Raw genomic sequence first — 12,686 nt, forward strand, 5'->3', positions numbered from 1 at the left:
GAATCCAGGTTTGCTACCCCGTGCCCATTTTCTGCCACTCCGTCATGCCCTTTTGCTCTTTTAGGTCGGTTCTACTCTGTCTTTAGATGTTACCACGCCTTGTTTAAATTCTGCGAAGGGGGTCAAATAAGAAATGCTGTAATTTGTAAGGAGTAGGAAAGGTTGAGACACATTATTATAGTATTATAGCAGCGCGTTGGGTAAGCGCTGGGTATCCTATAACAGGGCCATCCTGGACAATCTTGATTTTGATGGAGCAAGAAAATCGTAAGGCCTCAGCCTAGTAGTACTAAATCAGGGCCTCCTGAAAGGATATTGATCTTTTTAAGCCCGAAATATACCATTTAGAAACCAAATGCCGTGCAGAGCCTGCATGGAAAGCTCAAGTTCAGGATGTAAGCTTTCAGCAGTCTCGTGTTCATAATGTGCTTGTTGTACCTTCAGCGTTTGTTGTATAATTACTCATTTAAATGCCATTCTCAGTAACAGATTTAAAAGGGACTCCATTGCATGATGTATTCCTGTAAGGCTTTGTTCTTTACTGTTGCTCCGAGGTGGTTGTCACGCGGAAGGATGTGAGGAGCTGCCGCTGACGTCTTTTGCACCAGGAGAGTAGATGCTGTAAGTAGATGCTCCTTACAGCATCTGGAGTGGGGGACGAAGTGCCCTCTCTGGCCTTTGGACGGAGCTCTTTTCCTTAATAAACCCAAGACTCAACACATCGAGAAATCCTTTCTTAGAAGAAATGAAGTGCCTTGTCCGGGTGCCCCGGTCGGTTCACGGCCGAGCGGAGCTGGAACGCTGGAGTTGGCCTTCCGTGAGGTTGCCGAGTGCCACCTGGGGTCACGCGCCCTCTCCCGGCCTCCGAGCTGCGTCATCTGTAAATATAATTGTCACCCTCCCGCGTTCTTTCTCTTTCCACTGTGTCTCGAGAAGTGCAGACTCACCCCGGGGGAGCGGCAGGGCCCACAGGAAGCCTCCGACCGTGTCTCCGGCGGGACCGTGATGGGCTGATGACCATGCGGAGCACTGTTTTCCCTGATTGGAATCTGGAAGGTTCTGGAAAGAAGTCACCCAGTACCATGCTGCGTGCCTGATGAGACCGGCTGTCTCCTGTGAGGCCACATGGATAGGGGTTGGGGATTTGAATCTGGACATTTTAGATCAGCAGTTCTGGGATTCAGATGTTTTCTGTGTTTTCAGAAAGAAACACAGGTTTGGTTTAGTTAAGACTCAAATGATACTCTTTGGGCCCCAGGCCACTTAGAAACCTGTGGCCGGAGCCAACGCATTTCCTCCTTGTGCATAACCATCAGGAGCCGTCACGCCCGGTGTCAGGGAATTTATGAGTTGTTCTGGAGGTGGGTGGAAATATGCTCTGAGTCGAAGGCACATTGTTCTGTCCTTTGATCACTAGCTCTGGCCCCGAGCCGTGCGCAGAGTGTGTGTGTTTCTTCTTACTGCCACGGACCGTGCGCTGAGTCATGTGGCACTCGTGGACCTGTGGTCATGGCGTAGGTGTGGCTAATCACCAGAGCTGGTGTTGGGAGCCGAGTGGCATGCACGTACCTACTGAGGAGATGCCATCCACATGAGTCCCTGCCACGGTTCACGGGGGAGATGCCGTGGAAGACAGCCCGTGGGCTGGTCACAGAAGGCCCCTGCTGGGGTTTGTTATCCCTGACGGTTCCTGTCTTCAGGTGCTTGTCAAATATTAACCAGCTGTTTCCACAACACCTGCAGGAAGTCACTTTCCCATCCCATGTTCACGGCTATGGAGGAATGTGGGCCCAAACCCTCCGAGCAAGGCAGGAGAGCGTCTACAAGAAAGGGCATGCCCTGGCCACCCCCTGTTATGCTGCAGGTACTTCTGCTCTGAAGCCGCCGGCCTGCCTCGTTCCAGCTGCCGGGCCCCTGGATTGGGCAGCTTGTGCCCGGCCTGCCCGTTGGAGCCTCCCAGGAGCCGGTGGGACGCAGCATTCCCTCGAGGTGATCGAGTCGGCCACCAGGACTGCCAGGTCTCCAGATCCCCCGCCCGCCGAGGGAAGGGTGTGCACAGTGTGCCTGAGCAGAGTCTCTCCCCACATATCAGAAAGGCCGGTCTTGACGTGACTTCGGGCCTGGCGGGCCGGGTGCTAGGAGCGAAGCCAGCGTCCTATGACTTGTTTATACACGGAGAGGTTTTTCTGCCCCTGTAAGAGCTACAGAATCTTACCCGGTCATAGGATCGTGAGTGTGTGAGCAGACAGTTTGGAAGGTGAACGAGCTGCCAGGTGATCTGCCTCTTCCTCCCTCCAGCAAAGTGCTCTGTGGCAGGGAGGTCGGCGCCCCAGGCTGGGTCCTCACACTCACTGCGGCCCTGCTCTGGTGGTGCTTTATCTACTGTCAGCCGACCCTGGAGCAGCAACCTCCAGGGACTGCAAGCTCGTTTTTCTGCAATTCCATAACTTCCCTTTCAGGTGGTTTCCGATGACGTTGAGGCAGGGCTCTTGCGAGCTGGAAACTGCCTTCCGTCTGATAAGCCTGGAGGGAACAGGCGTGGTGACAATGAGCGCGTGGGTGTTACTGACACCTTAAGGCGGGATTGTCCGTACCCCCAGATCCAGCAGCCAGCTCTTCTCAGGCGCTCCTGTGGGGGTCTGGATGGAGCTGGGTTTTCCGTCGATGCCATCAGAGCCACAGCTGATGCCGAGTTCTGGAGACCAGGGAGGCCAGCCCGCAGCTCCCGCTCTGGACGACCTTGCTCGCCTCCGCCAGGCTGCCTCTTAGGCCCACAGACCGGGGGCTGAGAAACAGCAGATGTTCATTCTCGAAGGTCTAGATGCCCCAGGCCCAAGGTCAAGGTGCTGGCAGATTCGGCGTCTGGGGCGGACCCTCGTGGGGGTTCATGGACGGTGTCTTTTTGCTGTGACATCCCCTGGAGAAGGGGCTGGGAGTCGTCTGGGTCTCTCCTGAGGGCGCGAGTCCTCCCGTCGTGGACCTCCCACAGGCCCCCGTCCTGCTGCCATCACGCGGGGTCAGTGCTTCGACGTAGGAATGGGGGGGGCGGCACAGACACTCGTCTGTAGCCCAGGCTTTCTGGGAACTCAGCCCTCTATGGGGCCTGCTCGTCCCTGACCCGGGTTTCGGTCTAGGAATGGATGAAGGCTCACCCGCGTGGCAGCGTCAGTCGTCTCAGCTGAGATGACTCATCTGCCGCAGGATGGTCCTGGACATCAGCTGATTCGTGGTGTTCCGTCACCTTCCTGTCCCACTCGGACTCCACTCACAGCCTTCCTTACCTCAGGGCCTTTGCACACGCTGTGCCCGCCACCCTCCGCCTCCTGCCTTCTAAGAGCTCCTGCTTCGGAGTCTGCGGCAGCTCTGCCCTTTTCCCTGTGTGTTAGTTCCCTGCCATAGCAGAGGGCCCCAGACTGGATGAGTGCCCACAGAAACACATTCACCCCAGTTCTGGGCCCCAAGTCCAAAATCAAGGTGTGGGCAGGGCTATGCACCCTCTGAAGTTTCCAGGGGAGGATCCTTCTTTGCCTTGCAGCTTCAGGTGGCCGCCACTGTCCCTCGGGGTCCCCTTGCTTGTAGACCCGCTGTGTCTCTGTCCACACCAGTCATTGGAGTAGGGCCCACCCTAACCCCCTATGTCCTCCTGTTAACTTCAGTGCACCTGCAAAGACCTTATTCCTAGTCAGGTCACAGGCACTGGGGGTTAGGCTGTGCACAGATGTTTGGGGGGACAAAACACAACCCCTAACCCTGGGAAGGGCCCTTTGACCTCCAGGGTCAGGGTCATGCACCCCTCCCAGCACAGTTATTATACCGCATCTTACACGTGTGTTCTGGTTGAGCTCCCATACCCGCTTCTAAGTGCATGAAAACGGAGAGCGTATTTACACGGACGAAGAGTAAGCAGTCCGGAGAGATGTTATGCAGTCTCTGTGGGGGGAAGTCAGGTGGAGAAGCTTTTAAATTGTTACCATTACTGTGTTTTCTAGCTGCTTCTGAGGTAGTGAAAGAATTTTGAAAACGGTCTTCTAAGCAGCAAAACGGCATGGTGGTATTTGGCTGTCACTGCCCCCAGATCTGAACTTCCATGGGAGACCACATGTGAGCACCCCCCGCGCAGGGGGAGGCAGCGGGTAGGTGTGTGTGCGGTGGTCTGCGGACCCCGCGGGCCCGGGAGGGGCTGCCTGTCTGAGTGCTTCTCCTGGAGCAAGAGTGAGTCATCAGCCGGGAGAGGAAGTGGAAGGAGGTCTGGAGAACTGAGGAGCTTCCCTCAAATGACATCAAATGGGAGAACATGGCAGGAGGGTGGGGGGTGTCACTCAGCCCAGTGAGCCTCCCTCCCTCCCGCCTCCTTCCTCCTTGGGACAGTCTGTCCACGCGCACACCAGCGTCCACCGTTCCTCTTCCGTTCCGTCTGTCCACGCGCACCAGCGTCCGTGCACCTAGTTCCTGTCCCTGTCATGCTACTTCTTGAAGTACTTAAAACTGAATCGCTTGAACCTCCCCATTCCCACCTAAGGTTCCTGTAAGCTCTCCCCTGGCTAATGAACGTGTTATCTGTTGCTCGCCGCTGGATCCCCAGCGCCTGCCGTGAGGTCTGGCCCGCGAATGGCCATTTGAATGCTCTTGATTTCCCTCTGTACTTAGTTTTCCACTCTTTCTGAAAAGAAACCACTGAATTCCAAATGGCCTCCCTGGTCAGGGCCCCCTCTTGTGCTGTTCCTGGTATTAATCACCAGGGGAGTCCATTACGTGCCCACTTCCCTCCCCAACCCCTGCCAGGACCCCTGGGGGCTGTGGAGTCTCGATGTAGGGAGTCGAGGAAAAGGAAGCAAAGTCCGGTTCCCGCCGGCGTGCCGCCGAGCGCGGGGCTGCACGAGCCAGCCGAGGGGCTGACGTCCACACCCCAGTAGCACCAGTCTCAGGCAGTTAGGACAGCTTCCAAGCAGTCCGTTCATCTGCATTCAAGGTATAACTGGATTTGTTGGTAGTCTGTGGGGAGCAGAAGCTCCCCTTGGCTGTGACAAAGCCTGACCATGTACAGCACAGTCCAGAACACCTTGGTCTTCGGGATCGCAGTTGTCCCGCGGAGGAGCGGCTGCAGGGCCGGTGCCCTGCCTGCACTGAGGCTTCTCACCAGAGTTGGTGGAGCGAATCTGAGGGTTTGTCGGTGGCACTGTTTCCAGGGGCAGGACTCATGGACCCTTCCCAGTGCTGTGTGGGCGCGGCCGGGCGCTGTGGAGACAGCCCACGCTCTCCCATGTCTTACACATCTCACGGTGTGGCTGTCAAGTCACCTGACTCTCCCAACCACCTCGTCAAGTAGGTCAGGCAGGTGGGAGCCGAGGCTGAGTTCAGCTGACTTGCTCAAGGTCAGATGGACAGGTGTCTGTCCCCCCTCAATGCTATTGTCCTAAACGACAAGCTTCCAACTTAAGAAAGCTCTCCCTTCCTCCCACCCCTTCTTCTGTGAGATGGCTCGAAATCCTTAAAACACTCACTCTCCAGACTGCGAAGCCTTTTAGATCTCCATTTGGAAACATCAACGCCGACCCTGTTTGCCCTGGGTGGACTTCGGGAAGGCTGTGCGGCTTCACCGGGTTGGACGGGGCGGCCAGAGGCGTTCTCGTCATGTTCCCTGTGCCCTGTTGTTGGACACGTGTGTGGTGTGTGCCTGGCAAGCGTCGGGAGCACCACACAGTCGTCGGGGAGCACAGAGTTCAGGAAGCTGGGGGCTCCGAGGTTAGCGGCCTTCCTGTGCAGGGGAGAGGGAAGGGGGGTTGCTCCCCGTGGGGGGAGTACCTTCTGTCTGTGGTTAGCAGTCCCAAAAAGCAAATGAGGCCGCCCCTTTGGAAATGTCACTGCCTCCTGTTTTATTACCTTTATTCGGGTTACCCCGTTCCTGAGGTGTACCCTGACTACACTATCTGCGGTTTTCCCCTCAGTATCCAACCCACAATTCAGAGGCCAGGTAAGCCTCTTCTGTGCAGATGCACAAATCCACAATCCTTCCCTTGCCTTCCATTCCTCTAGAATCTATAGTTGGACCACCTCTGAAACACGACACACTCGTGCGTGCCTGGTGCTTCCTCGGTCAGCAGGAGCGACGGACCCACTCCGTCCCTGGGGCCCCACAGATCTGGATGTGTCCGGTCCTGCAGCACGTGTCCAATGAGCGTCTCCTGGGTGCCCCTGCTGGACCCCAGTGGCCAGGTGCTGGGGCCCTTCAGACCCAGGACCCAAGGAAGTAGGAGCGGTAGTGGTGATAACAACCAAGTCTGTTGACCTTTAGAGTCTAGTGAAAAACAAAAATTACATGAATGGTTAATGGCAAAGTACACTTAATTGATTTTAAAGATCAAGAAAGCAAAAGTTACCACCCTGGTGGGATTTTTAAATCCTGCTGCCATAAGTACATGTTAATAGTCTTCTCTGCTGGGAATGACCCACAGATTCTGGCAGGTAGATTTTAGCAAATTCACCGGGGGGGGGGGGGGGTGTGCTCAGTGCTCCACCCACCTCTGGCCAGCATAGACCCCAGCCCATCCTTCTCAGCTCCCCCCACCAGTGGCCCCCCACGGGGATTCTTACTGGCCAGGCCCACACTTTGGCAGGTGCACAGAGAACAGGGAAAACATTGCTCTGAAACAGCATATGTGGATAATGCACCAGAGACCAATGACGAAGTCAGCCCTCTGGCTCCCTACTGAGCATGAAGCAACTATTTATTTTTTAAAAACATTATTAGAAGAAAGTTGAACGTTTCCAGTTAAGACATGTGGAAGATAAGCTCTTTGAGGTCATAACCTGTTTGTCTCGTTCTGCGTCCAGCGCATTATGTAACATACAAGCCATTCTCTAGGGACGGAAAGGGGGGCGGATGTGGTAGTGAAGTGTGGTCGGGTCTGCGGCTTTTGGGTCCAGCACCTTACTGAATCCTGCAGCTGTTCTGACCTCCGTTTAAGAATGTCCCTCTGTTCTCATTAGTAAACTTGTGTATCCCCGTGCAGGTGTTTATAAGGAACAGGTTCTTGTCATCCGTGTTTTTTTCAAGGCTACCTCTTAGTGTAAGATCTTATTTCTTTTGATTGTGCTGATTAGTAATACAGAAATGTATGCTATCTTAGACCTACTCTAATGGTTTTATTCACATAAGATATATTTATAATATGTTAAAAATCCCTATTTCTAACTAAAATATTTTCCTAAAGGCACGATACTCTCAAAGCTAGATTCAGTCTTCTAAATGTTACTTTCTCAGCTGTGAAATGGGAACAAAGCTTCCGGGGCTATTCCTGTAATTACATAACCTAGAAGGTGGGCTGCTATAAGCCCCAAGGCAAAGTGAAGAGCGGAAGTGGATGACCAGTTCCCCACATCACCTCTGACCCTGCACCACGGCACCCAGCCTCCCTGTCCACGAGGCGCTCCCAGGATCCCCACGTTCTGGGAGGCTTGGGTCTGGGCGATGTCTAGGACCTTCTCTGTCTCACAATAAATTTACCCTCCTGCCTGTAAAAATGCACTGGGCGAGTATCTGAAGGCTCTTCTGAAGCCGGTAACAGCTGTCTCTTGCAGCCCCTGTTGGCGGACTTCTCCTTTCTCGCTGCCCCATTCAGCACAGTCTTGAGCCAGCCCCAGTTGCCTAACTTCCTGTGTCGGGCTGGTGCCTGGGGGGCCTGAGCTCTCGCCTCGGGCTCCTGGTGTGGCTCACCCCTGGGCTTCTCCAGGGCCACTGTTGTTCTTACCCCCGTCTCTTCCCTCGACCTTGTCAGTTTGAGTGGACGCCCACGGCAAGGTCTCTGCATTCCTGCAGCGGCTTACCCCCCACCCTGTCACGTGCACCTGCTGGGAGGGACAGGAGAGCAGAAACCAGCGGCGCCTAGAGCTCACCCTTGCTCTAACCAGCCCTATGGCTGCTTCATTCTCGCCACAGGGCAGCCAAAGAGCTTACCTTCCTTCCACTTTAAAGGAATCTGAGGCTCAGAGAGGTGGAGCCAGTTGCCCTGCTTCACAAAGCACTAGCCTGGATTGGCACCTCGCTCTGACTTGCCATGTTTGCACTTGGAAATGTTAGAATCCCAGCAGGATGCAGTTGGTTAAAATACTTGGAAGTGCCCTGTTTTCACCTCTGCGCCCCCACGCATGTCAGCCCTGCTGCGCATGTGCACTCCCAGCCGCCCGCGGTGGGTGTTGTCTGTGGGGTCGCTCAGGATCTCCACCAAGGGGCCAAGTAGTAGTGTTGGCTGCAGAAGGGGTGAATTCTGAACCATGAAGGCTGCATGGTCAACAATGGATTGTGACCTTGAACAGCTTATGCTGAATTTTAGCCGCCTAGCTTGCAATAGTATGGAAGTTCATGTACTGTTATGGAAATTTCCAGTAACCCCTGGGGGCTGTTTAGGCATCCCCCCTGGAACTGGACTTCACCCTAAGCAGTGTGTCCTCTGCAACCAGAGGTCATTCTGCTTCCAGCTCCAACCCTCCCCACCACCCCCCCCCGCCCTCCCCTACTTCCCTTTTTTATTATTTCACAAGAAGCTTCTCCAATTACTCAAGACGCTTTAGAGTCAGCTGGCTTCCAAGCAGCATTCCACATGTTCAAAATTCTGCTCTCTCAATTCAATTAATTTCAGAAATGGAAATGGAACAGGGGCGCCTGGCTGGCCTGGTCAGGAGAGCATGGGGCTCTTGATGTCAGGGTCATTGAGTTCCAGCCCCACGTCGGGTGTGGAGACGACTTAAAAAATAAAGAATTAAACTTAAAAAAAAAAAATGCAGTGGAATAAAGACGGCCCGCCAGTGTCCCACTGGTTGGTCTGCAGCTGGTTCTTGTCAGCATGTTTGGGAGGCCTGTGGGCGGCCGTGAGCTCTCCGTCACAGCGCCTTGTCCTTCTGCGGCCCCACCCTGCTAGCTCTCAGAGAAGCCAGTGCCCATACTCCTGTGCATGCCATGGCTTTGCCTGCAGTCCTACCAGATACCCCTCATCCTCGGGTGCCTTGGCAGGCCTCGTCCAGGACGAAGGTCTAATCAACGATCGAACGTCACTCTTCACCTTGTATTTCTTGTCTTTCTCTTTGGGGGCCAGGATGCATGATGTGCATTTAAGGCAAGAATCTGCCTACGCAAAATTATACGTATAAAATAAATTCTCTTGCTATTCGTCCCAGAGGCAGTCAGCTCTAACTGCTTCTGTATGCATTCAGAAGTCTGACCTGGACTTTTTTGTTACTTCCATCTATCCTGGGTCTGGTAGTCTTGAGTTTTCTAAATATTGATTAAATATTTCAGGAACAACCCTCCCAAGTGCAGCCTCATGTTTTGCTTTGAAGTGTGAGGAAGTTTGGGAGGACAGAGCAGCTTGGAAGGAACATTACCTTTCTGCAAGCGGGGGGAGGGGGGCCGGGGGGTGCCTGTCATTGGATCAAACGTCCTTTGTCCAAAAATAGCTCCGCTTTTGTCCACAAGCCCCTAAATATTTACACACCCCACACGATTCTGATTTAGGTTTAGAGATTTGTTTTCTGGAAGGAGGGAACATCACTCTGGGGAGACGGGGAGGGGACGCCGGTTGGAGGAAGTGGGGGTGGGGAGCAGGGAACGCTGGGCTGGACTGCTGCCCAGGGTAGTACAGGGTCGGTAATGTGAGGTTCTTTACGCTCAGACGGAAGGAAACCCCGAAAGTCCAAGTTGTCGGCTTTAAAAGAAGTTAACTCTTTTTGCCTGTGTTTCATTTTTCTCCTTTCCCTTGTTTAACCCCTCCCCCAGCCCCCTCCTCTCTGGCGGCCATCAGCATGTTCTCTGGAGTTAAGTGTTTCTTGGTTTGTCTTTCTCTCTTTTTTCCTTTGTCCACCTGTTTTGTTTCTATGATTCCACAGACGAGTGAGATCATATAATTGTCCTTCTCTGACTGTTTCACTCAGCATAACACCCTCTAGTTCCATGCATGTCTTTGCAAATGGCAAGATTTCATTCTTTGTGATGGCTGAGTAATATTCCGTTGTGCACATATACCACATCTTTATCCATTCATGTGTGGATGGACACCTGGGCAGCTTCCATAATTTGGTTATTGTAGGTAATGCTACTATAAACATCAGGGTGCATGTGCCCCTTTCAATTAGTGTTTTGCATTTTTGGGGTTAATACCTAGTAATACAAATGGGTCATAGGGTAGTTCTATTTTTATTTTTTTGAGGAACATCCATACTGTTTCCAGAGCGGTTGCACCAGCTTGCATTCCCACCAACAGGGCACAACGGTTCCCCTTTCTCTGCATCCTTGCCAACACCTGTCCTTTCCTGAGTTGTTAAGTTTAGCCATTCTGACAGGTTGAGGTGATCTCTCATTGTGGTTTTGATTTGTATTTCCCTGGTGATGAGTGATGTTGAGCATCTTTTCATGTGTCTGTTGGCCGTGTATTTGTATGTCTTCCTTGGAAAAATGTCTATTCATATCTTTTGCCCATTTTCTAATTAGATTTTTTGTTTTGTTTTGTTTTTATGTTAAGTTGTATCAGCTCTTTATATATTTTGGATACTAACCCTTTATTGGGTATGTCATTTGCAAATATCTTCACCCATTCCATAGATTGCTTTTTAGGTTTTTTGATTGTTTCATTTGCTGTGCAGAAGCTTTTTATTTTGATGTAGTTCTAATCGTTTATTTTTGCTTTTATTTCCCTTGCCTCAGGAGACATATCTAGAAAAACGTTCCTGCACCTGATGTCAGAGACATTCTGCCTGTGCTCTCTTCTAGGATTTTTATGGTTCAGGTCTCAGATTTAGGTCTTTAATGCATTTTATTTTTGTGTATGGTGTAAGGAAGTCCATTCTTTTGCCTGGAACTGTCCAATGTTCCCAAAGCCATTTATTGAAGAGGCTGTCTTTTTCCCATTACATATTCTTGCTTCCGTTGTCAAAATTAATTGATCATATAAGCATGGTTTTATTTCTGGGTTTTCTATTCCATTCCATTGATCTATGTGTCTGTTTTTGTGCCAGTACCATACTGTCTTGATGACTACAGATACTACTATACTGTACCGTGGTATATCTCAAAATCTGGGATTATGATGCCTCCAGTTTTGTTCTTCTAGGACAGCCTTGGCTATTCGGAGTCTTTTGTGGTTCCACACAAATTTTTGGATCGTTTGTTGTAGTTCTGTGAAAAAAGCTGTTGATATTTTGATAGGGATTGCGTTAAATCTGTAGATTGCTCTGGATAGTATAGACCTTTAACAATACTTGTTATTGCATGCATTTAGTTTTGTATAACCAGTGCTTATTTCTAAGATGGGGGAGATCCACAGATGTTTAGTGCATTGTTATTCTGTGTATTCTATACATCTTGCAAGTTCCCAGTATTCAGTTAAAACCCTACAAGGAATCAAAGAGAGGCCAGACTTCAGCAGAACAGCTGCTACCTGCATTCAGACCCATGTCTCCTGGGGAGAACACCCACTCACATCCTGTGACTACTGTGTAGACCCCAAGAGGACAAAACAAGTTCTCTCTTTCCCTTTTTGTGCCTATCAAGTAAAGTACCATGTGTGTCCAAACCTCCATTTTTCCTTTTAGGGTTTTTGTGATGGTCCAATTTAAATAATTTCATAGATAGATGATAGAATCACATTGGAGGCTGAAATTATCTGCAAAGGTAGACTTGCATCTTTAAAAGCATATATTTTTAAACACTGGTTTTTTTTCGCTCTCATGCATGAAACATGCGGAATTCACCTGATTCTTCTAGAAAGTTAGTGATGTTTTATCGCTGCTAGAGCTATGTCTTTGATTTCCTGGAACTCATTATTGCCACTTCACCTAATCTTTCTCTTCCTGGGCTCTCACTGGACATGCAATCGCCCGACCCAATTTCCACTTACAACGTACGAGGTGGGAAGGGTGTTCTCTCCACAAGTGGTTGGCTGTTGGTGCTGTCCACCCAGTAACTGCTCGCGTGCTCACACACAGCCTGGGAGCGACACTTGAAGATGTCATTGCTCCCTTTCCCATCCATCCCGCCGACGGCCGGGGTCCTCGTGGAGAGAGGCAAAGGCACCCTTCACGGTCCCTCAGAGGCACCCAGGACTAGGAGAGACTGTGGAAGAATTCAGATCTTAAGCAGTTTCCCTTTCTCCTCTTCTCGGGGAGCCAGATTTGCCTTTTATGCAGGCATATGTAATGTTTTAGAAATCCTTCCCATTTTTACCCTTCAAGGAAAACTGTTTCATGTTCAACAAGGAGTTGGTTTTCACATGTTCTTTAGAAAGAGTTCCTCGTGGACAATGACACTTTACAATTGTCCCTAAAGCCCAGCACCTGTGCCAGGCGCAGGTGACAGAGTGAATGGTCCCAGTGCTCAGCACAGGTCCAAGGATGAGGGTGGATAAGCGAATGGTATAGAATGAGTTTGGCTAAATTCTCCAGTTTTGTGCCTTTTGGGGGGACACAAAACTGCTAAAGTTTATGTTAGAAAAACCAGATGAGGAACAGATGCTTTTTTAATCCAACTTTATCTTCCTTGCAAATTCTGCAGATTCTTGGGATACTTACTGTCTGATAAGCAGACCTCAGTCTGACCTTGCAGTTTCTGTTGCCCCGTGATTCCCTAAACAGGGAGCCCGAACGGTGGTTCGTTTTCAGGAGTGTCGCCCTGTCTGCCTCTCAGCGCAGCTCACCACCCC

The 12,686-nt window shown here is 51.3% G+C and overlaps 1 protein-coding gene across 1 annotated transcript in view; it reads left to right on the forward strand.

Moving 5' to 3' along the window:
• Positions 1 to 12,686, forward strand: part of MBP (myelin basic protein) — a 116,790-nt gene that overhangs the window by 10,463 nt on the left and 93,641 nt on the right. The window lies entirely within an intron of this gene.

This window comes from Eumetopias jubatus, unplaced genomic scaffold, assembly GCF_037043125.1.
Source record: "Eumetopias jubatus isolate StellerSeaLion01/CBP00866 unplaced genomic scaffold, mEumJub1_p1.0 scaffold_16, whole genome shotgun sequence".
Classification (NCBI taxonomy): domain Eukaryota; kingdom Metazoa; phylum Chordata; class Mammalia; order Carnivora; family Otariidae; genus Eumetopias; species Eumetopias jubatus.